Source organism: Trichoplusia ni, chromosome 17 (genome assembly GCF_003590095.1).
Source record: "Trichoplusia ni isolate ovarian cell line Hi5 chromosome 17, tn1, whole genome shotgun sequence".
In the NCBI taxonomy this organism is placed as follows: Eukaryota; Metazoa; Arthropoda; class Insecta; order Lepidoptera; family Noctuidae; genus Trichoplusia; species Trichoplusia ni.
The window spans coordinates 133212-156495 of NC_039494.1; the positions used below are offsets into that span (position 1 = coordinate 133212).

A 23284-nucleotide genomic window follows, 5' to 3' on the forward strand; every position below is an offset into this window, starting at 1 on the left:
TTTTACGCGAATTTTAGACATTGAAATGAAACTACTTTTACGGATTTTATCGCGGTTTAATTTTAGATTTTAGTTCCCGACGTTTCGAAACCTTTGCAGGTATCATGGTCACGGGCAGACCATGTCTTTTTTAAACAAAATTTTAGAAATACTTTATTTGAGAGAATCTCTTACAAAAATGGGTTTATTTCGTTACAATTGTTTAAACGTCACAAATGATTCAATGTTTTTATTTATTTCATTAAACTATACTCATGTTTAATCGAAACACGTAACTATTACCGAGTATTCTTTGAGAATTATGAGATTAATTTTGTTATTTTTGGGACTCTAGCTAGTAAATCATTTTTGCATATTTAAGTTTAAGCAACCTACTTAATCTTGCTAGACTTTATGAGTTCTCAAAACAATCAGCCCTTGCAACACGTTACGAGCACACAACTCGTAAAACATATTTATTACTGCATACCAATTTCATAACTCATTTCAATAAGCCGCTATTGAGGGATAGCGAAATTTAGATGTGCATGCAAAATTTTATATGCACTCGCATGAACAGGATGAATTGAAGATTGTTTCGAAAACAATATGAATATCATTAAGAATGATGTAAACGTCTGTCTGTCAGAGTTTACGGGCAATTTTTTGTCGTACATATACCGTGTTTATCCGTGGTAGCTATCGGTTATCAGGCGAGGCTCGGAGGCGCGCGCGCAACGTCGAACAGTTGATGTCCGCGCGTCGAAAGGAAGACACATCCGCTAGCCGCCTAGCGCCCCTGTGACTTGTGATCGATATACGTCGAGTGGTGATTATTGACCTAACATTATCGTGAAAGCCGGTGATTTTAATTAAAAGGGTGCGTGTGTTTTGTTATTTTTGCGTACGATATTATGGTGGTATAATATTCTTGTATGTTTGAGGCCTTGAAGTATGTATACTTAGTTTTAATGCATGCTTTTTTTTGATGTTATGGTCGTCTGCAGCGGGCTTCGCCATTTTTGATGGTATATGAATGGAGGCTGTCAGCGGGCGCATGATGAATGTGTTAAGCTGTTACGTGTATTTGTTAGAACATTGTATGCACAATTAAACGTGCAAAATGCGGTGTAATTTTAGTCAAGGTTTTTTTTATTATTTAGAGTGAAGAGAGTGTTTTTTTTTATAAATATGGTTGAACAATTATGTTTTTATGTTTTGTTTTCTAACTTCTTACCATCACTTTTGATACCAGTCAAATGACAATAATTTAAATCTCCGGTAGATTTTGGGAATATTTTATAAAAGATTAAATCTCAAAAATAATGTTCTTAAATATCATCAAAAAATTACGTAAATTTCATTTTGAGAAGGTATACATTAAGCTTTCTCTGCATAAGTATATGGACATAAAAACGAATGCAAAATCGTTGCCCGTGACGAATATTTTATGCGAAGTATCACAATACTGTAATACTGCTACATACATACTATATTTATACATATATATATATTGCGACTAGGACAGTATGGCATTGTATTTTATACGTAAGTGCGTATGTATGAAATAAGACTCATAAATATTTAATACCTTATTTAACACATTTTTTTGTATTAATTATAATTACGTTTTAATCCCCATGAAACGTATGTGTATTTATTTAAAAAAGATCTTTAACTTTATGGTTAGTAGACCAAAGAAATCATTCAAAACTTATGTAATCTTTACTCTGTTTACATTTGTGGTGTTAGTATTTTACGCTATTTCATTTCTTTTTCTCGGGAGTTGAAGAATACGTTTAAAATTATATGAATATTTTTAAAAGTTCAAAAGTTTCGTGTTAAAAAGTAAAAACAAATCAAAAAATGGTCATTTATATATTTAATGTCATTAAAAAAATCTCTGATGTATTTTATAAACATTTTAAAATACAACGACCTTATAACTGGCCACACAGGCATTGATGATTACAAAGTCATTGAAAACCACAAACAAATAAGAAACCTCAAATTTTGACAAACGTAAGGTCAACACGTTTAAACGATGGCACAGAACATGTATCAGATTTATAGTTTCTTCTTCTTCTCGTTTAAGATACAATGCACATGTGTTTTAGTATATTATACACGAAAAAGCATTAAAAAAATTTTAAAGAGGATTTATTTATAAATTAATATAAATCTGTTTGCTATAACATGGAGGTTTATCACCATAGGTAATTCTACCCAACTTCCTCCTGAACGTGAAGTAAAATTCATAAGTTAGCACATTTTATAGAATTTATTTCATACACCTACATATACTATCTACTTATCACATACATTGAAAATAAAAAGTCTATATTTTTACTAAACACGTCACAATAATAATAAAAGGTTACAATAATTATAATCACTCGACTGATCTTTATTAATTGCTCCAAATAACATGCAATTAAATCTTGATTGGAACATAATCTTAGATTGTATTCTTTTTTGTGCTAATTTAATTAACATACTTGTTTTTTTTCATTCAAAATGCATAACATGCAAAAATGTAAATATCACGAATTAGTCTAATTTACATAAAGGAGTTTGCACATTGGATTGTAACGAAGATGTCCTTGTTATAATTGTCTCACACTTTACTAAGTGACGATGTCAAAATACCTTTTGCCCTTATTTGTTCAAAACATTTGAGATCGGTGCAATGTGTAACATACAGTTACACATTTTGAAATTAAATTTAAAACTAATCCCTTTTAAAGAAAAAAATGTTCTTTTCATTTATTGTAATTCTACGTTTACAAAATATTTCAAACTTGAAGGCTGTCTATAAAATCTACGATCGTTAAAATATAATAAAGTATTTCTTAAAATATGAATGCAATTAATATGCCTGACTCTATAATGACACTGATCAAAATTACTCATAAAAAAAATGAGAAAGTTTCAACGGGTGTTCTTTAATTAATGAATCGACTGGAAAAAATCCTTTCCTACCCTTAATTGTTTCCAATGGAGCTATTATAAAACTCAATGAGACTAAATCAGTTAATGGTTAATGTAAAAGTTCGTTGACCTCTGACCTAGATACAAACTATCTCTACATTTAAGAGAGATACAATAAGAGACTACAATAAAACTCTTTGAGTTTAGAATAACTGGCAGTCTTCAAAAACGTATCTAGAAGTCGCCATCGTCACTGCGGAAATTGTTGAAATTATTTAAAGACGTATTGCATATCATACCCCTGAATTTGTTTCGACGTTTCTTCTCAGGGTAACTAGCTAGGACATGTCGACTCCAGCTAGTTTAAAAAAATGACATGTAAAAGTGATAACGTCTACCCTATTTGCAGAATAAATTATTTCATTTCATTTCATAAATTGATAAAAATATTACTAAAGAACCTGAAAGATAGTAAGTGTCAAGAAACAACTACTAATGCTCATATGCTCACAGCTGGAGGTCAATTTAATATCTATAAAATTAAATATCATTAGAAACAGACTATAAGTGACTTCTTCCCAGTATATCGCGGTACTTTTCTAACCAGTTCGTACTAGAAATTGGCCAAAGGTCACTTTCCGAAGCTCTTATTTTGTGGAGATATTGGTTTCATTTAACGCGAGCTCTTAAAACAAAAGTAGGTAGTGATTTACAGTAAGACACCAGTACTAAATATTAAAGATAGTGTTGAAGCTAATAAAGCTAAAGTCTTAATTATGAAAGCTGTGAAAATATTGTAATAAAACATTATTTGTTTTCATTTTGTCATGGGAAATGAAATGATCGTGATCGAATATAGTTTGTGGGTAAAACAGTCCCTTCGTTACACGTCTAAAGTCAGAAAAATTTGCACTCTTCATCAGTTTTCTGTCAGATTTTAAATATGAATCAGAGTAATAAATTTTCTATTTTGATAGGTATATTTTTAACACAATCTTTAATATTTCATCACATAAGATCCAAAGGTGCAAAAAATCAAGCAATTATCGAAACTAACAAGCAAAGAGCCATAGAAACATGAATAGAAACATCAAGTTAGTTGGTAAAGCCAAAAAAGGGTAACAATGTCAATTCATCAGCCTTCTGTAGCCACTAATTAATTATTGCAACATTACGATTCCCAGGTTTGTTAAAGCATACTTGAATCTGTCTAATTGCTAGTTCTGTGTATAAATACTTTTTATCTCTGCAATCACTTCGTTTAAAGTGTATTTTGGATAATTGTATCTTATTTCGTCTATTTAATTTCTTATCATCCCAATCGTTGAAATAAAGTCAACATTGTTATGAGAAGTACCTTCGTCAATTGAATTCGCGATTAAGCTTCTTTTGTTTTCAACCTTCATTTTTTCTTCAGCTTTATTAACGAGACCTACATTCATATCTGTTCGTAAATAGAATAAAACCGATTCTGTTTTGTTTACTCCGTTCTTATCAACAACGTCTATTGATTTTTACATTTCTTTTATACCGGTTTGATTGAATACAATGCGTGTTTTGATAGGCTCTCGCTCACTTTTTACTTTTATAATGTTTTCTTTTTTTGCATTCTTTGTTGCTTGTCGTTCATGTTTCAATTGACGGTCAGTATCATTGATTAAGTTTTTTTTTGCAACGGTTATTTTTACTGGCTTAATTTCAAACAAAGATTGATGAAAGATTATACACCTTATCTATAATTCTCATACCGAAGAATTGTCAAAGCATATATTTACTCAAAACTTACGTTAGAGATTTCATGCATTCATTCAATTCTCTAAGATCTAGCTCTTACTCTAACGTTATGACCTAGACCAGATTTTGATTGTTTAGATGGGTCACATAATATTTAGCAATATTCTAAAACAATGCATCTTTAGCTTCATTATTATTCAAAAAGATAATGTGACTAACTAGCCACAGTTAATGCACTATAATTAACTGTTAAATTGATTTTAAATGTCCATTTACGTTGAAACGGAAAGCGATTTTGAGCTAAGGATATAACTGCAATAAGCGTCGTATGTCCTATTCAATGGTTAAGCATCGCCTTTTTAGCCTTTGCTTATTTGCTACTAGGTATTAGATTCATTCTTTTTTTCAGCTGTTGTTCTTAGATTTGTTTCAATTTGAATTCATGAGTACGTTCTTTTTAAGCGATCACATTCCAAAAGGAAGGGAGGTTGCCTGGAAGAGATTGCTTTTTAGCGATAAGACCGCCTTTTGTACTCATCATATTTTTTTGTATTGACCTAAATTGTTATTTCCTTGTGTTGTACAATAAAGAGTATTCTATCTATCTATTCCACTTTTAAAGAATAAATATCATCGCAGTTTTGGAAGTGAGAAAGCGCCCCATGTTTTGTACAACGTCTCTCTTTCACATCTACAAGAATAATTATTATTTTGAAAGGTGGTAGTAAGTCTTGACTTACGATTAAGTTGTAAAAATAAAATGTATGCCTACGAACAAAAATCGTAATTGTTCATTACTAAGGCTTTCAAAACGGAATTACTTCTAGAAGTTGAAGTTTCGTTAAAAAGAAACCAAACAGCCTATCCAGTTGCACAGTCCATCCTAAGTATTTTAACGGAAAACATAACCATATTCCATTTGAATGTCAAGTTGATAAATACAAATTGAGATAAATGATGTGCATCAATGAAATAGTCAATCATTTCTTCACCACAATCCTAACTGTAACATACTTGTTATTTCATAAATATTACTGTAAATCCCTTGAACGTAATTCTTTTTAATATTTATTAAATAGTTTCCTGGTTTTAGAACCGCATACTGCGTAAGACTGCGGATGCGATTGCTTGATGTTTGCGGTTTACCTAATAAAATAACATTTGGGAAAACACAGAAACTTAATAAGGACAAGAAATTAAATTAAAATTTTTTAATTTTAATATTTTTTTATTAAAATTTACTTTATTTTACTGCATACAACAATTGCTGTATTTAGCGTTGGAATAAATTAAGCTTGACAGACATTTTTGCAAGCAAAAAGTTTGGTTATTAATGGAAGGCAATTAACGAAGTAGCCAATGGTTGTTGGCCTGTGGTCGACCACGCGTGGCGCCGCCAACGTCAGATAGTCATGATATCATCAAATTACTGTTTAATACACAACATACCTTTTTTTAGGTATTTAGAGTCCAGTGAGTGTACTATGATTGTTACTTTTTTATTGTTGCCGTTTTAGAAGGCTCAATCAGGTCGCAGGTCACAAGAGTAACAGTTCGGCTTCGAAATTCCTTAATAGGCGTGTTCTAAAACTAACACATATAAAACCAAACGAGTCTTTAAAAAACCCATACAAATAAAAAAACTGACTACAGGGTGTAGACAAAAACAAATGAACATCGTGAATTAATTTCACACACATTGCACATTGGATTGTTCAATTAAGCTCTGAATATTATTATCGCATCCAGAGCTACTCGTAATTATCTAAATTATTTATTAAGACAACAATAAATCAACGGCATTTTTAATATGCATTTAATTTTAGAACAAGCAAGCCACATACGTCATTTTTACACCCAGTATTTAGTTCTACGAGTTTTATAATTAATACACGCGGATATTCTTCATCTAAATTAAGGTCATTACGTTTGTTTATTTCGTGTCTATTGTTTATATTTTCTCATATATACCGCTTACGGTCACAGTCACTACCGGGTAGTCTTATGTTATTATTCGTGACCACCAGAGCCATCAACAGAGGTTTGAACACGATGTGAATATCATCACTTGTAATTTATTAATATAATTTAGATAAGCTTAGATTTATAATTATTATTTTGTTTGGTATAGTTGCTCTTAGTACTTCGTTTCGCAAAGACTATAATTTTATTATTGCGTTGAAGATCAGCGTTTGCGATGTTATAACAATGATTATTCAAACATAGCCCTTATTATCTTAAAGTCGTCCTTTTAGACATTTCCGTTATCAAAATACAGTTATATTGTTCTGTTCTAAATCAGAATAAAATCATCCATATTTTTACACTAAAAATTGTAAGAATTTTGATCAATTTGTAATGAGTGACGCCGACTCTCCGTGTGTTCATTATTTATGACTCCGGTTGGGTCGGAAACTAGTCTAGCTATCCCGAAAAATACGCATGAGTAAATCTTAATTAAATAAATAAATTATAAATTTTATGAAGTCACAAACACCTATCTCCAGCGTAATGATAAAATAGGCTACTAATAAAATTACTTGTACAGAACTCGATATAAATAAGTAAATTCGCGTTATTGAGCATTTTTTCAAAGTTTGTAATACTGTATCGCTCTAGTTTGCGGTTTAATTCTTGATTGTATAAAAACTGACATTAACCACATTCAACACTGAATTGAAACGTTTAACGTTACTTGAGCATAACTTAACGAATATCGTAAATAACAAACATTGTTTAGCTATTAATTTCGTTAAACTTGAAATCATTATTAGTGTGGTAACTTTTATCGACACTTAACATAGCTAGAGATCATTCCTTAATATAAGATCAACTCCGCATTTAGGAATTTAATCGTAACGACGACTTATAAAAGTATTTGAAGATCACACAAACGCTTGTCCTAAGTTTAGAATGAATCCGCGGCATGACGGGGCACAGTGATGACCTCAACCTCTCGGTTAATCAATTGACGTTGATTTGCAATTTAAATACCTTCTGGAATCTTCTTTTATTCTCTGTGTAAGTGCATTACATTATCACAGCGTGAAGGTGTCGACTGATGACCAAAGGGGCTTCCCTAACGATCCGCTATAAAACTGACATATTATTAAAAGAAAACAAGTCTTCTCGTCTTCTCAAATCGTATCTCAAATGTTAAGTTCGTATCTAGGTATGAGAACAGTTTAGAAACAATTGCTAAAATGCGGATTAATCATAAAATTACCCAATAATACTGTTGCTTGTGAGTCTATGACGGGCATCATGATCTACTCGAATTAAATTCATATTGGGAACAGTTTCCATCAGGAACGGATGAGGGGCGTTGCATCCATTAGTCTCTCGTGACCTCTGCCGAGCTCCCCTCGGTACACGCTCCGTTTGCGCCTACCATTGTCTCGTGGTCACTCGCGAAGTGAGAAAACTGCTTTCCACGCGCTTAAGTAACACTTATAAATGTATTTATTCTTGAGCAAACCTTAACAAAATCCTCCTTATCTTTAAGTTGCTAAAAATATAAAGAACGCATAAATATCGATTTAAAAAAACTTGTACCCATAAATTTCAATTTAAACACGATTTATTACGATTTATCTCGGCGGGATCGATAAAAAAAGACATTTTATATCGATGTGCAACCAACGTCATTAGATATTCGTAATGAGCACGTTGCTGCTCAACAACCATATACAGAACATAAATAGAAAGCCAATTATTTACATAATCCATAAAAAGTTCGGTTAACATACTTCAGAACCTTTTTGGAAGTGTGCCATAAATATTCAATTTACAAATACTGGACCATGAGAAATCATATAATATTCTAGACAGATTGAAAGATTCAAATATTTCACTAATTCGATCTTTACCTGATAAATACTTGCTTCAGGCAGAAATTATGCTCAAGATTTCTTTGCTAATAAATTTGTTCGTATTTAATTCAGTTATTTATGTTTACAAATAACTGCGCTCTTACTTAAGTTATTAATGTAGATATTTATTACTGAATATTTATAAAATGTCGCCAGAAGCCAAATTAAATGTGTGTTAATTAATCAGGTAAATTAAATAAACTGGAGACTTTTTTTGGTGTTCACATATGCAATTTTGTATTAGCATTTTTTTAAAAGAATATTTTCCGTACACCATTATTGGATATCACGTCGACAGGTGTAAAGCTATATAAAAGTGAGTTATGGCCGATCACTAACATGGCAAAGATTTCTAACTGTACCATATTTATGCTGTTTCATATTAACGCATACAATAGTGACAGGTAAGGAAATGTTTTACTTGTCATAATTTTTCAGTATTCGGGGAAAAAAGAATTCAATTCCTTTCAATTTCACTTTTATTACGCTGAGTATGAAACTACTCTGATATCGAAACAAAATGTACTAGAAAATATACATTTTTATTGAAATAAATAGAGTTGACCGCTTGCATGAATTTCTTCTTTACTGTAGAAACAACGGTATTGATTCCTATTTCTGAATAACGTTTTATTGAAATGATTAATTGAATTGAAGAAACGAATCTGTCATTAATGAATGTATGGCATGTTTTCTTTGTTCCAATACGCTTAGTGTGACAATGCTTTTGTAAAATTGCTTTTTCAAATATTAAAATGAATAAAGCTACAAAATCACCACTTACCTATTTCCTACCTGGTTGCGTTTAATAAATTTTAAATTCCTCAAAACTTCGAAAATTTTAACAAATGTAAATGTCTTTTTGCAATCCTTTGTCTCCTCATGAAAGTCATATAAAATGAAAAATGAATAAAATCCACGGTTGGGACAAACATTCGAAGAACTCGCATTTGAAAACTCGTTCGAATGTGGTTAATATAACAGACGCATGTGATGCGTGTCCCAGCGGCCAATGGCCTTTACGTGTATTGCGTATTCTTCGTGTAAGCGTTTACTACACTTGTATCCAAGGTCCACTCATTAACAGCCTACTGCGAGTACACCTCTGATATAGCATAAACCGTACGATTATATCATAACGTTAAGGTGCCAACACAACACACAAATGCTTTCTAAACGCATAATCGCGAGCTCGATTTAAGTCTCTAAATGTCATGCGAATCACATCGCGTTGCTCAACTATATAGGTCTTATAACGAACCTTCTTTCGTGTTGTGATACTGACTGCTAAAAAAATTACGACTTAGTTATGTCTGTATATCCGTATAATAGATTACATCCACACGAATATGTAGAAATCCAGTTTAATTCAGAATCTGTGTTTGATTTTTTAATTTAAATGCGCAAGGCAAATGTATGCAAAAAATAGTTTCGGTTTTTATTGTCGCTTATTTTTAGGGTGTCGTACGTAAAGGTTCCGTCCGTCTGTCTTAGGATGTGTCTCATGAACCCTATAGTTATAGTTAGTATAATTTTCACTTTTGATATAATGTCTGTTGCCGCATTTCGATGATGCGGAACCCTCAATAACACGTCTTTGACCCGCACTTGATGGATTTTTTTACCCAAGTGGGACGGCGCAGTCTTCTTCTGTACCTTTACTTCAAATGGCGAGAATACCACAATATCTCTGTCCTATAGTCAGTTTTGCCAACCAGTCTTAATAAAAGCCTAATAATAAGAAACCGAACCGGTAATAACGATACTTCCTCTTGCTAACAGTCATATTCCGGTTGATGTCAATTACATTTCAAAATGGCTATTACATTATACACGTTTTTCGTTAATTTACCATTTGAAAGCAATCTCAATCATTACCATAGACGAACGTAAATTCGTACTTCAGGAATAATTATTATAAATGATGGTAATTTGAAACTCATTACCTGCTTCAAGAAATGTATCGAAATATGATTTAGGATACGATTTACCGACAGGATATATTTGACAGTTGAAATCGTAAAATCAATTTCAATTCATCATCAGTCCAGCCTTTTCTCAACTGTGTTGCCAGCTATTTTGCACTAGCATTTGCAACCACTTAAACTGAAGCACTTATAACAAATATCCCAAATAACCAAAAGGAACCAAGAAAAACCAATGAAAGAAATGTGCTGAAACAACTAAACGAGATGTCACTCTGTCATGTGATTTCATAAGTGCATCCATACTGGTTTTGAAGTTACTCAAGAAATCACAGTTAGGCAAGTCTTTTTGATTTTAAGACAGAACTATAATCATTCAAGTCTCAAACTGACCATAGAAATAAATACAGGCTTCAGACCATTGTGTTCTACACCATTCAGTGCTAACATCTTCATTATATCGTCACGTAGACCATTCATAATTCATTTATTACTCTGAGACTAGACATTCGTATTCAAAACCTGGGTCTAGAATAGTCGTTCGAATATGGTTAGTACTTTGTCCCTGTATTTCATATCTGTCATCTCTTGCAGTTGAATAACTTCCTTTATCCATGTAAGGTGGTTGGGAAGCATTTCTCCATTCGGTTTGTTAGGACGTGCTTGTTAGTCACAAATAGGATTTTCCTTTTGGATGTCAAGTGGACTCGCTTGGATTTATCGATAATGATGATTCAGTATCCGAGTTAGATGAATCTGGTTTTGGTTAAGGGCTTGTTAGATTGCGTTTTATTTCATGATGTGTCCGTTACTCGGAAACGTTGTGTTACTTTTCTAAGAAGAACTTCTATGATTTGGTTCTAGGATTTTTATTTCTGATGAGGATAAAGTTTACTAATTGTAATGTAAGACTAGGCATGGTTGTTTTTATAGTATGCACTGGTTCGAAAAAAACGTTTGGATTATAGGAAAAAAATCTAGACAGAATCTTATCTTCTGAATAGATTCAGATAATTTAATCGGTAGATAAGATTCTGTCTAGATTTTTAATCAAAATAAATATTAAGTTAATTGAATAATAAGAGAATACGGAAGCAACAGATCTTTTAAGCAATTGTAATTGTAACGTTAATACTTGAGATAAGTATGAAATAGCAGAACATTAAAATTTACGTTTTGCTAGTCAATGAAACTTGATCGTTCACGGCTATTAAGTTATCGGTAGAAATCCGAAGCGCTACTATTATTGAGGTGTCGTAATAATCGTTTGTAATATTATACCGTTTAACTTCTACTTTTTTATAGGCTTCTTGTATACAATCAAATTGGTCTATTAAGATAATTAAATGATTACTTGTCAAGGGAGTTAAGTTTTATAATTGGTCACCTTTTGGTCCGGGACTTTTAGAAGCAATTTTGTTTAGTCTGTGAGGCATCATTTGTTCCTGTGTCATAAATTGCGGTAAACTTCCCCGCACTGGCCAAAAGTATGAGACGCTGCAGGATGGTTTATGTTTAGTTCGTAAGAGTCTGACACTACTCACTTTCACTCCCGAAGTGTGAATGAGGATTAAACCGCCTCACCCAAAGCAGTCTTAACTTTTATCCTTGTAGTAAATATGGTCTCATAAAACTCTGCTTTGAATACTTCATCATGTTCATTACATCACTTAGCGCTTCAAGTGTCGATACCATCATAAACACAATTATCGTTAACACTTTCTCGAACCAGTCCAATAAAGCCATGAACACCAACATCAACATCAAATTCAATTAGTGGATCAATAAAAATGGATCGTTGTTGACAGCTCAATTTACAGCGGTCTTTAGTTCCCCGTTATTAGAAGTGAGCAACATTATGTACGGGTTTAATCTGTTCGTTGGCCCCACGCGTTGCTTCATCTACTAGTAGTTCTAACATTACTTACGCTGGCTTAGCTCTTACACCTAAATCAGTTGCACCGCAGACTCTTCCCATGTGAACAAAATCTTTTTCAAGTTTCACAACTTTCTGTTTAATACCATTATCTATGCTAGCATTATCTCTGTCATCTGATATTTGCTAAACAGTATTGACCTTACTTTTGATTTCATAATTTGATAGTTTGAATATCAAATGTTGTAATTCTAATTGAATTTTAAGGTTTGATGTGATATCTAATACAGCAACCATGTAAGTTATAAAATTGTTCGGTTGTTATTAAATTGTACATTAATAGTCAAGCATTGATTTTTTGTAAAGTGGCATTTATTTTTATTAATAACTCGATAGTGTTTTCAAACGACGTTTTAATAATTCGGACTTAATAATTGATAAATTGACGTAGATTAAAACAAGACAATCAGTAATTCGTATGGAAGTTATGAAGTCCCAATAATGACTGCCCATAAAAGATAATATGTTGTTCCGAATGTTTACACGTTCAATGAAAATTAATTACATCACACGAGGAATTTAACGGAATGGTTATGAGTTTCATAAATTGCCAATAAAATCGCGAAACTAATTAAGCAGCTCAATTAATCGGTGTTTTGTTTCGTCTCGAGTAACGGTATATTTTTGTGAATAGGACTGGAATGATGAATAGTGATGGATCTTAGAAAAGGATTATTGACTTCGGTTTTGACGCATGTAATAACATTGAAATAAAAAGGGCATTCTAATGAAATAGTCCAAAGTCATCATAATTTATTCTTTTATACTGAAAATCATCTTAAAACTTAAAAATCCATTTCTATTTACTCCACCTGACTCACCTTGTGCAACATTACCTACACACACTTACAAGTTACTAATATAGGTAATTATTTTGATTTAAATGAAAAAATAATACTTGTCAGTTTCAATTATAGGTATGTATTAATTTCTTGTAATGATAGCTTCGCCGTTACTTAAATGATTTATGATAACGAATAAATGATCAACCTCCGTGCAGAATTTTTGATGTTATTTATGAAGTTGTAATAAGTATTCACCTACGTATGTAGCAAATACTGTTCTGTGGACATTATTAATTATATTTATTTCACTACGCGCAAAATAAATAAATTATACGCTAAGTTTTCTTGTTTAGTTTTTTTTAATGAAATGTGACATGCCAATATGCATGAAGTTTAATTGAGTGTTTACGCATAAATTTAATATTCTCATAAAATGACATATGATTTTCCGTTAATGACCGTTATTAATCCGATCCCACACAGGCCGCGCGTAATGATGATGCTATTCCGTCGATGGGAATGTGATTGAATATTCTTGATCTTAAGACCTTTTTGCATAGTGTCATCAAAAGTTATCAAGTCCAAGGTGTTCTGTATAATAAGCGAGTATCTTCTTTATATAAACGACGATTAATTTTAAATCTGTAATGGCATTATTGCATACATTATAATTATTATAGCAGCAGTGAGGGCCTAGTGGCCTAGTAGCGTCGAAGGGCGTAGGTTCGAATACTGTCACACACCAAATGATTATCGTAAAGAATCCAGCAAATTAGAATTCCTTAAGTGTATGCTTAGCCACCTCAGAGCGAAATCTGGAACAAGCTTGAACATCAAACATAACAAAAGAAGACTACTGTAGACACTTACTGCAGAATCGATTGAGCACAAATCTTTGAAGTGTGAATTGTTAATGATGCTGAAAGTGTGGAAACCATATTAATATGTACCATTGTGTATCACATATAGAGCTGCGATAACAAAGCCTAATAAAGAACAAAAAACAAATCACCCATCTCTTGTTCTGCTCGAGAGTTTTGTATTTTTTGTCGCGCAACGTTCTTGAGTAACGCACTCTACTTGGCATAGTTTCGGTAAATCAATGAATGAATCTATAAACAACTGTTACATAAACGATATTGTAATCGAGTGCGATCGTAATTCAATTATTTCACGGCTTGATGTTGTATTGCCATTGACCCTATTCAGGTATTTCTGGTTTTAGAGTTTTCACCTTTAAGTAGATATAGTGATAACATAGCGTTTTCCTTGATACATAAATAGTAGATAAGACATTTCGATTCTAAAATAAAACGTTCTCTGATATATACTGCATACATTTTTTGAATAAAAATTAAAATGTAAATAGGGTCCATCTGCATAATACGTTTTGCAAATCGAAATCACGAAGAGTTATAAATAACAGATATCCGATATAATTGCATTTAATACAGCCTTTAATACCTTAGTTAGCGTCTAAATGGTCAAATTGACATTAAACAACCTTCGTGGTAATAAAGCGTGCGTGTTAAAATAATGAGGACGCAACTAATATTCGAAACTCATCACTGCAGTAATATTTATCACATAATATAAGTGCATACGATATTTGTAATACATTGGAACTAAACTTTGGGATATTCGTGACCGGAGTTGCAAATAAACATTCGACATGAGAAAATCGCATCGACGCATGAACATACAATCATTCCAAGCATTATTTGTTAGGAATGTTTTCCAGGATACAATTATTTGCGCAATTACCTACAGAAATGGATGTTTTGTTGTTATGTTGAGTTAGTGAGGTCCAAGGGCGGTCGTACGGATTTAGATGGTATCTGCGAGCAGTGATGGTAGTTTAATTACGTGGCGTGCGCTTCAGGCGCGTAGTTTCCGATGCCGAGACTAAGTCTCCAACGATGCGTGATTATATACAAACCTTTATGAGTAAGTGAAGCAGTAATCTTTAGTAAGTAATGGTGGATGTCTATGTGTATTTTCTTGTAAAATATGTTACGTGAATCCATGAGCTACGCTGGTTAGTAAATATAAGTTGTCTCAAAACGGCGGACAATGTTCTTCACGTGATTGATACATAAGATAATAATATACATTTTAAAAACGGTTCATTGTACTATTACAAGTAAAAATCGAGTCTTAACTCACTGCAAAGCCGTCGTTTATCCACAAATCTTCATGACATTGCTCACTCATTGTTTGTAAGACCAGATTACTCAACAGTCGTAAATATGTAACAGGTGTTTTAATTCACTCATTGCACAGTGTCCGTCGTTCACCCACATTATACACATACATTCTCAATTTGACTATAACAATAAGTTATAATGCCGATTCATTAAATCCTAGAATGTCATAACGTGTTGAATTCACCTCCGATCCTTATTGTAATTGACCACTCAGTTTTAACAATTATGATACATCTAAAAGATTAGACGAATGTTACTCAAAGTTTACATAAGCGAGTGTTTTGCGTGTAAACTGATGCCTTGCGCCAATGGTGTAACAGTTCGGAACTAAGTTGAATGGTTTTGGCTGAAACAGATCGTTGCAAAAGTCAAAGGTTGCGTAAATGTTACGGTAAAATGAGGAATGAACGCGATGAGCATGTGAGTATTGCACGGCGCGCGCACGCGGCGACGTGACGGTAAACCGCGCTTAAAGGAAGCTCTTAATTCGGCGTATATCAGGCATTACTGTTAATACTAGTCAATATTAATAGGTATTTAAATGTGTAATTGCCCATTTAAATTTTGATTCAATTAGAATCCATTACAATGTGCGAATTAACTATTCAACATTGCCCAATATAGGTTGCTCATTAACTTGTAGAAAATAAAGCATTTGACGTGCCCTTTTTTGTATTTTCGTTTATTGTAACGCAATACGGACTCTTTGGTCCGGTGATTAAGTGAACTCCAATCGCATAAATTAGATTTAACAGCTAGGTGAAAGTTCGATGTACGTAATATTTTAATTATGCGGTACCGCACAGTACTGGTTCTATAAATATGATAAATTGCGCTTAATTCTGCAATTCTATTATAGATGTAAATACTTTGGTGATTATGGACTATTAAGGACTATGATTAGTTAATTTTTTAATACTTTTGCTGTTATACAACCTTGATAGTGTTGCCTCCGTGTGAGAAATATACATTCTATTATTATTAATATATTAATATTCTTTTTGCAATAATATTTATGTTTTATACCCTGGTTAGTCTAGAGGTCACGATCAAGCGTTGTCTTTAACATCCTTATTTTGATGTTTTAATTTTGCGAGGATTTGAGTTAGTTTTTTATTTTATTTTTCACTTTATTTTAAATTTGCGAAGTTATTAACTGCTTTAAGTGTTATCACAAATAAGGTTTAAATATAATATATCCGTATAACAATTAAATTATTTCGGTTATTTACAACAGTTACTGAGGATTTGACACATGACACGAGAATTTTTATAGGACAAGTACCAAGTAATATGTACCTACAATTTATTTTGACAATACGACAACACACCTTGAGGCATTTGTTTAATTAGGTACAAGTTACATTAACGAGCTGTCGCATCACGATTTGGTATTGTTGACGTCCGTTGTATGATGATAATACTTTGATACATGGTTGCAAAGGTTGTGGTCCCGTCAGCATTCACATGACATACAAACACGGTATTCAAAGTGTTCAAGTATTATACAAGTATTAAAGATAGTTAGGTATTATGTCTCAATGATTGACAAGTTATTTGAATGCTCGCTCATCTTTGACCTCTTTGTAAAAAATAGAAAGGTTATTTCAGTAATACACGATTGTGCATGTTGTTCGTTATTTATTACGATAAAAAGCTCAAGTGTTTTATTTATAAAGCTGTTCGAATATTTTTTCTTAGGATTGCTGTATTTAATTATTTTTTAAACCCTGTTTTTCTCTTTCTTTGTCAAACACAAAAATCGATTACAATTTGATGGATATAACGAATAATAAAAATTAATCGCAATATCATTGACCTTTTTTTGTTTTGTTTGGTGACCTCGTTGCAATCCTCATTGATTTTCTTCGTTCGGGGAACTCTTGCCAGCCAGAACCACTTTTTCATTGAAGTTGATGCTTTTTTTTTCGGGGTGAAAAGCTAATGACTTCAACCCACGCCGAAGGTTCAGCGAGGGGATAAGTCAGACTTCCGCCGACCAAAAACACCTCCCCTGTTGCCCTTTCTGCTGCTTAAACCAGAGCTGCTTATTCACCGCTGACCGATTTTCCTTACTCTACAATCGGAAGCCAAACTATAACACTTTCCACACTATCGCGAAAGATTTTCCTCGACCTATCTCAACTAAATAAATATTCGTGAGACACACACGTAACTTTACACTTTGACCTCCATCGAGTGTTGCGTCATCGATAAAACGATGAAGTTCCCATGTCAACGACATCGCTCACCTATTTAAAGCGGCTCTTATGTAAGCGCGATGCCTATCGTGTCTAGAATATTTGAGATGCGTTAGGACTTAGGAGACGCTTATCTTTTCTTGTTTACTTAGCAACGTGTTTGACTGTTAATACTTTTAAGTTTAATTTACTGATTTGATCTTTTAAAAGAGACTTTCATGTTTAATTAAAATTACTTCCCGTTACAGTAATTTAGTGTTAACAAAAAAAAATGACTTCAAATAAAAAGCTACTGAGCCAAAAGCCAAAGTTGATTATATTATGTTTATCCAATTCGAAATCCTGAGGTAACTAAAATAAAAAACACAAACGACTTGAGAACCGCCTAAAAACTTAACGTTGATAGACAATCTTTTTTTTCATATCAAAATAATCTATTTTAAAACGGATTTCATGTGCTTAATTAAGAATAAATACTCAAGTGTTCTACTCATAAGAAAAAAAGATGCAGTGTTTGTTAATGCAAATGCATTGTGAATTATTAAACAGAGCTCATTGTCCGTAAAAAAAGCAACTTAAAAATGGAAACGTCTAAATAAGCGAGAAACATTAATGAAGTTTCATAATTTAACTCAGCTAATCCACTAATTGATATCTCAAAAATTCACACACCACTATTTTGAAAGATAAATTAATTTATAGTCGCTATTTCATAGGCCGTTACTAAAGCAGTTCCCACTAGTTGCTTACATTTAAACAGTTGGAATTCACAAGTACTTGCAAAATCCAACCTTCTAAAGATTTATGGTGTATCAAGATTTTTATCGGTTTTATTTGTTTTCTACTGCATCATTTGTTATGCAAGACCGGGCTGACCGTGAACCCGCATGTGCCGGCGGCCTAATAATTGTGTACCTGTTTAATTGCCTCCTTCCCTCGATTGTATGCAGATACAACAACGTGCTAACATATATAATTCTAAGGCTTTTTACAGCCGCATTGTATACGATATTTAAAATTGAAATTTACGCGTTTTTGCTGCGTGTGTTGTTGATACATATATGCGTAGATTACTTACCTAGCAATTAGACGTGACGTGTGTATATGGTCGTAGATTGCTAACCTGCCAATTAATTATGTGAATTTGGCAGTTGGTTCTCGTTTTGTTTTGTTACGCATTAAATTTAAGTGGGTCGTAATTAACTTTAGCAGTAGGTAGTATTAGACGAATGCAAAAAATATGTTAAATAGTCAAAAGTCCTTCGGTTTTTGTATTGAAATGGACTTTAAACGATCAGTTTTGTGATAAAGTTGATTTACTATTGTACTTATCTTTAGTGCCGCGAACCCGACTCACATTAGGGTGATTCTCCGAAAAAAAGTAAAACAAGTTAAAAACGTCATTATCATCACCACACTTTTGATACTGCAGATTGATGTATTCTATATTATTTTTATCCAAGTTCGTAAAATACTCAGGCTATTAATAGATGACTTAAAAAAATTAAAAATTTAGTACTACAGTTACTTAGACCAGTTGGTGAGGATAATGACGACGGTAACTTGTGTTATTTTTTTCTGGAGAATCACCCATTAACCGGATTTTAATTTTACATGTATCAAATGTAAAAAAATGTAACGCGGCATATTGTCATGTTATTCATACTTTAAGTATGGGTTTCCTGTAATTAACCTATACAAGTTATACTTAAAATTTTACATGGAATGTATTCAATCGCTATGAATTGTATAATTGCTTATACATCCTGTCGAGAGTATAATAGTAGCTTACTTATAAGGAAGGAATCGAACACAATTGTAATAGTAAAACATTTTTTCAGAACTGCTAATCACCAAATCGCATATATTTCCTGATAAATACAAGGTTCAACGAACTTTTGTCTGGTCACCGACTTATATTTTTAATTCACATTGAAAAACAAAAAAATAACCTTGAAGAGAGAGATTTTTTTCTTAAGAAAAAGCTCGAAATTCTTTAGTCTTAGTTAGTAGTATCTTAAGAAGATACAGACACTAAAAAATTTCGATCTTACAATGATTCAGTACAGTCAATATCGCATTCGACCGAATCTATTGATTATAAGTACTTCTATTCAAATAAAGAACACAGTCCGTATAGGTTTTAATCTGGCACTTGTTTACCACTAGTATCTGTATTTTTTTAAAATATTTGTAGGTACCTATATTTCCGTTCCGGTTGAATTTTTGCAACACAATTTTGAGGCACTGCCCTATAACCTAGCAGGCTGACATTTTCAGCGTAGCTTTAAACCCGATGACAAAGCAATTGGCAACTATAAAAAGGCTGGACCCATTTTGATAGAATTTGAATGGTGTGAAATTTTAAAACGTGGGCTAATAGATTTTTTAAATCTATGTATTATTATAATCACGTTTTCATTATTTTTAATAAATGATCACCTATTTCCCTCATAGATTAAATCACGCATCAAACAAACCCTTTTCTTTACTTCTCAGACCTGTTTACTCACACTAGTTTTTCCATACGTACAATTGAGTATTTTCCCATCTTTCCCATGCAATTACATTATTCTAATAGTAATGAAATCACTGTTCTATTAACCAGTCTATTGTTTAATGTTTATACCGGTTTTCCCTTAATGTAAATGTTTGAGATGTGGGAAATTGATTAGGGGTAATTAAAGTTGGCCTATTAACACTAGATTGGTGTTACAAACAAATAAGCATCATTATTACGATACTCTTTGGACATGTTTTGGCATTTGTAAGGTATACGAAGGTTCAATGTAATTTTAATTTGATTTAGGTTTCGTTCGGCAATCATGTTGGTTTTCAATCGTGATTCTATTGTTTCCTATATTAAAGAAGAGTCACAGAAGGAGTATTCGTTTTAGATAGATAGATTAGATAAACCAATCAGGACAGTTGTCGAAGATAATTACGGAGAAAAGACGTATAATTACGTACGACGTATATTTTGTGGTTTTAGGTGCCAGTCATTCAAATTTTATTTATTTATTTTTCGAACAAAATAAAAACAATTTTGTTCTTGGTTTATTTCATTCAGTCACAATTTAACAATTTTATTTATTTAAGAACTTGGCCCCGAGCTCAAAATTTACAAGAATTTAACGCTATGACCGCAAATAAAATATATACAATATTCATTAATTTATTTAAGATAGCCGATCGAACGGTTTATCACTCATCAATTGTTCAACAAATTCGCCTTAACTATTCCATCCATTCGCATCGTAAGACTTGGCTCAGTTGCAAACGAGCGTTGCATCATGAGTGGGATTAAATTGATCTTCATTTTCTTATATCAATATATCTAATGGACCGTATAATTACATGGACTGCTTGTCTCAATTTATTTGTACGGAAGAGGTTTGTAAAGACGGCCAAGACCAGTGAACATAATGTATATTGCTGTCCACTCGCGTAGGTGTAAACTATAGTTAGTTAACTGACGCGGAAGTATTACAAATGCGTATCGTTTGCAATCTTGTAAGACGATGTGAGGTACAAAGATCAGAAATAGAGCGTAAATCGTTATAGGTTGCTAGTTCACTGCGCGGGCGCCGCTGACTCGTATACCGATTTTGTAATAAAAATTGATGTCTCTATACTTTAACTGATTAGACGGTGATTTCCGTAATGAAAATTGTTGATTGTCTTACATTAGAACAATCTTGTACAAACGCGTTGAAGTTGGAACCCAGAGTTTCATTCAGTTGAAATCTACTGATAATAACTTAAATAAGCTTTCCCAAAGACTGCAAGCTTCAACCAGTTTTTGCTTTCAGAATCTAGAAATCTCTCAAAGCTAAAGAGCAACGTACCATTGAATAAACTGTTATCAACCTCTTTATATGTTTTTATTCGGCAAATTAAATCCATACTTCTTATATTCTGAAACAGATGGAAAAGTCAACGGTTGCGGTTTAGTTGTGCTTCTTATTTCCCTTCACATTGGATTTTACATATGGCCACGCATTTATCTGCTCACAGCAATACACATTTGGTCTTCAACTTAAGACCGTTTAGCCGTTTTCTCCAGATAAGCTACGAGTATACAGTTGTTTACCACGGATGTACTAATAACATTTACTATTAAACGCTAATTCACGATAAATAAATAAGAAATACTTCCTCATCTTTTCAATCTATGAACAGTATTTATATGCACTTGAGTTAAAACAATGGCATGTTATAAAACATAACAGTACGACTTTAATTATAGTTATTCAAGTTTAACTAGGTGTTTACAAATAATGGTGTATTAAAATGATTAACGATACTGTTCTTGTATCTACGATTACCGTTTATGCACTTAGATAATTTATAAAAGCTTTGGCAAGGTATAGTTAATTTCCTTATAGATTAATTGGTTTTCATTATTCGTTTTTTGTATACTTAGAGTATGACTCATTTTCATAAAAAGAACTAGACCTTAATTTTCATCAGACCAGCCAGTTGTTACCTAATTGCATCCATTCAAGCAAAGTTCTGCATTCGTATTTGAAATTACATTTGCTGAGAAAAAATCTTAAAGAAAAAATATAATCATTGATCTGTAAAAAATAATCTGCTACGAATCAACTTTTTCCCATCCACTAAAACATAATACATGTACATAATGTTTTATGTGGCATTTGCTAGCAACACGTGAGCACCAAGGAGGTCGTAAAGTTAACGCGTGAAATGAGACTCGATTACATGCGCTTTACCTGTGCAATATCTTCAACTAGAACGAATCTAGGAAATGACAATACATAAAACCTTTATCATGTCGTTGAGTATTTTTGTACATAGGTATATGTATGTGTAAGTATTTTGACGCTTTGATGGTGGACAGGTCACCAAAAACTTAGAATATAAATAAAATAAATAAATGCGGACAACATCACATACATTGTTCTGAACCCAAAGTAAGTTGCTAAAGCACTTGTGTCATGGAATTCAGATACTACGAAGGTACCGCAAACACTCAGACCCGAGACAATGTAGAAATGTCAATTTTTACATTGACCCGACCGGGGATCGAACCCGGGAGACCTCAGAGTTAGCGACACCTTTAAACCGGTGCGTAGGCCACTCGACCACGGAGGTCGTCTCGAACTTGGATGTACTCGTACTCTATTTTCAGCGAAACAAACTAGGATAAACACACTATTAATATAATAAAATCACACGACAATAGATTTGAGAATTCATTTACGTGTTACAAAGTAATTATTATTTCGTTAAAACGGCGAAGGAAAATATCGCGAGGAAAGTGGCACTACAATTTTTTTTTTAAGGGAATGTTATTCCAGGTCAGATTCATAATTATGAGGCTGAAAATGAAAACATCAGCCATAAAAGAAGAATAAGAATATTACGGAATACCTTAAATAGTTTCAGACAGTTGCGAATCAATCAGTATTTATAAATCAACTCAGCAATAACAACTTAATTTAATTAATAAACTCGATACAGTTAAACAAAATAATTAAACATTCAGCCATAATTCTAAGTTCTCTACATGTAGCAGTCATATAAATAAAATAGCTATTAAGTTAACATCCCTTAAGCGGCAATGTGTTGACTAGAATTACGATTAAATCTGCAATTTTACATATATTAAAGGAGATGTTAAATATTTATGTGCTTGCCTTGGATAACGTAAGCAAGGATAGTTTGACCTTGCAGCGTACTTAAGGCTG

General features: G+C 32.6%; 1 protein-coding gene across 1 annotated transcript in view; it reads left to right on the forward strand.

The window, feature by feature from the left end:
- The first annotated feature begins 733 nt into the window (after positions 1-733).
- Positions 734-23284, forward strand: part of LOC113502578 — a 36932-nt gene continuing 14381 nt past the window's right edge. The window contains exon 1 of the mRNA XM_026884196.1: positions 734-859. The gene's annotated coding sequence lies outside the window, so the exon portion shown is untranslated. The remainder of the gene's footprint in view (positions 860-23284) is intronic.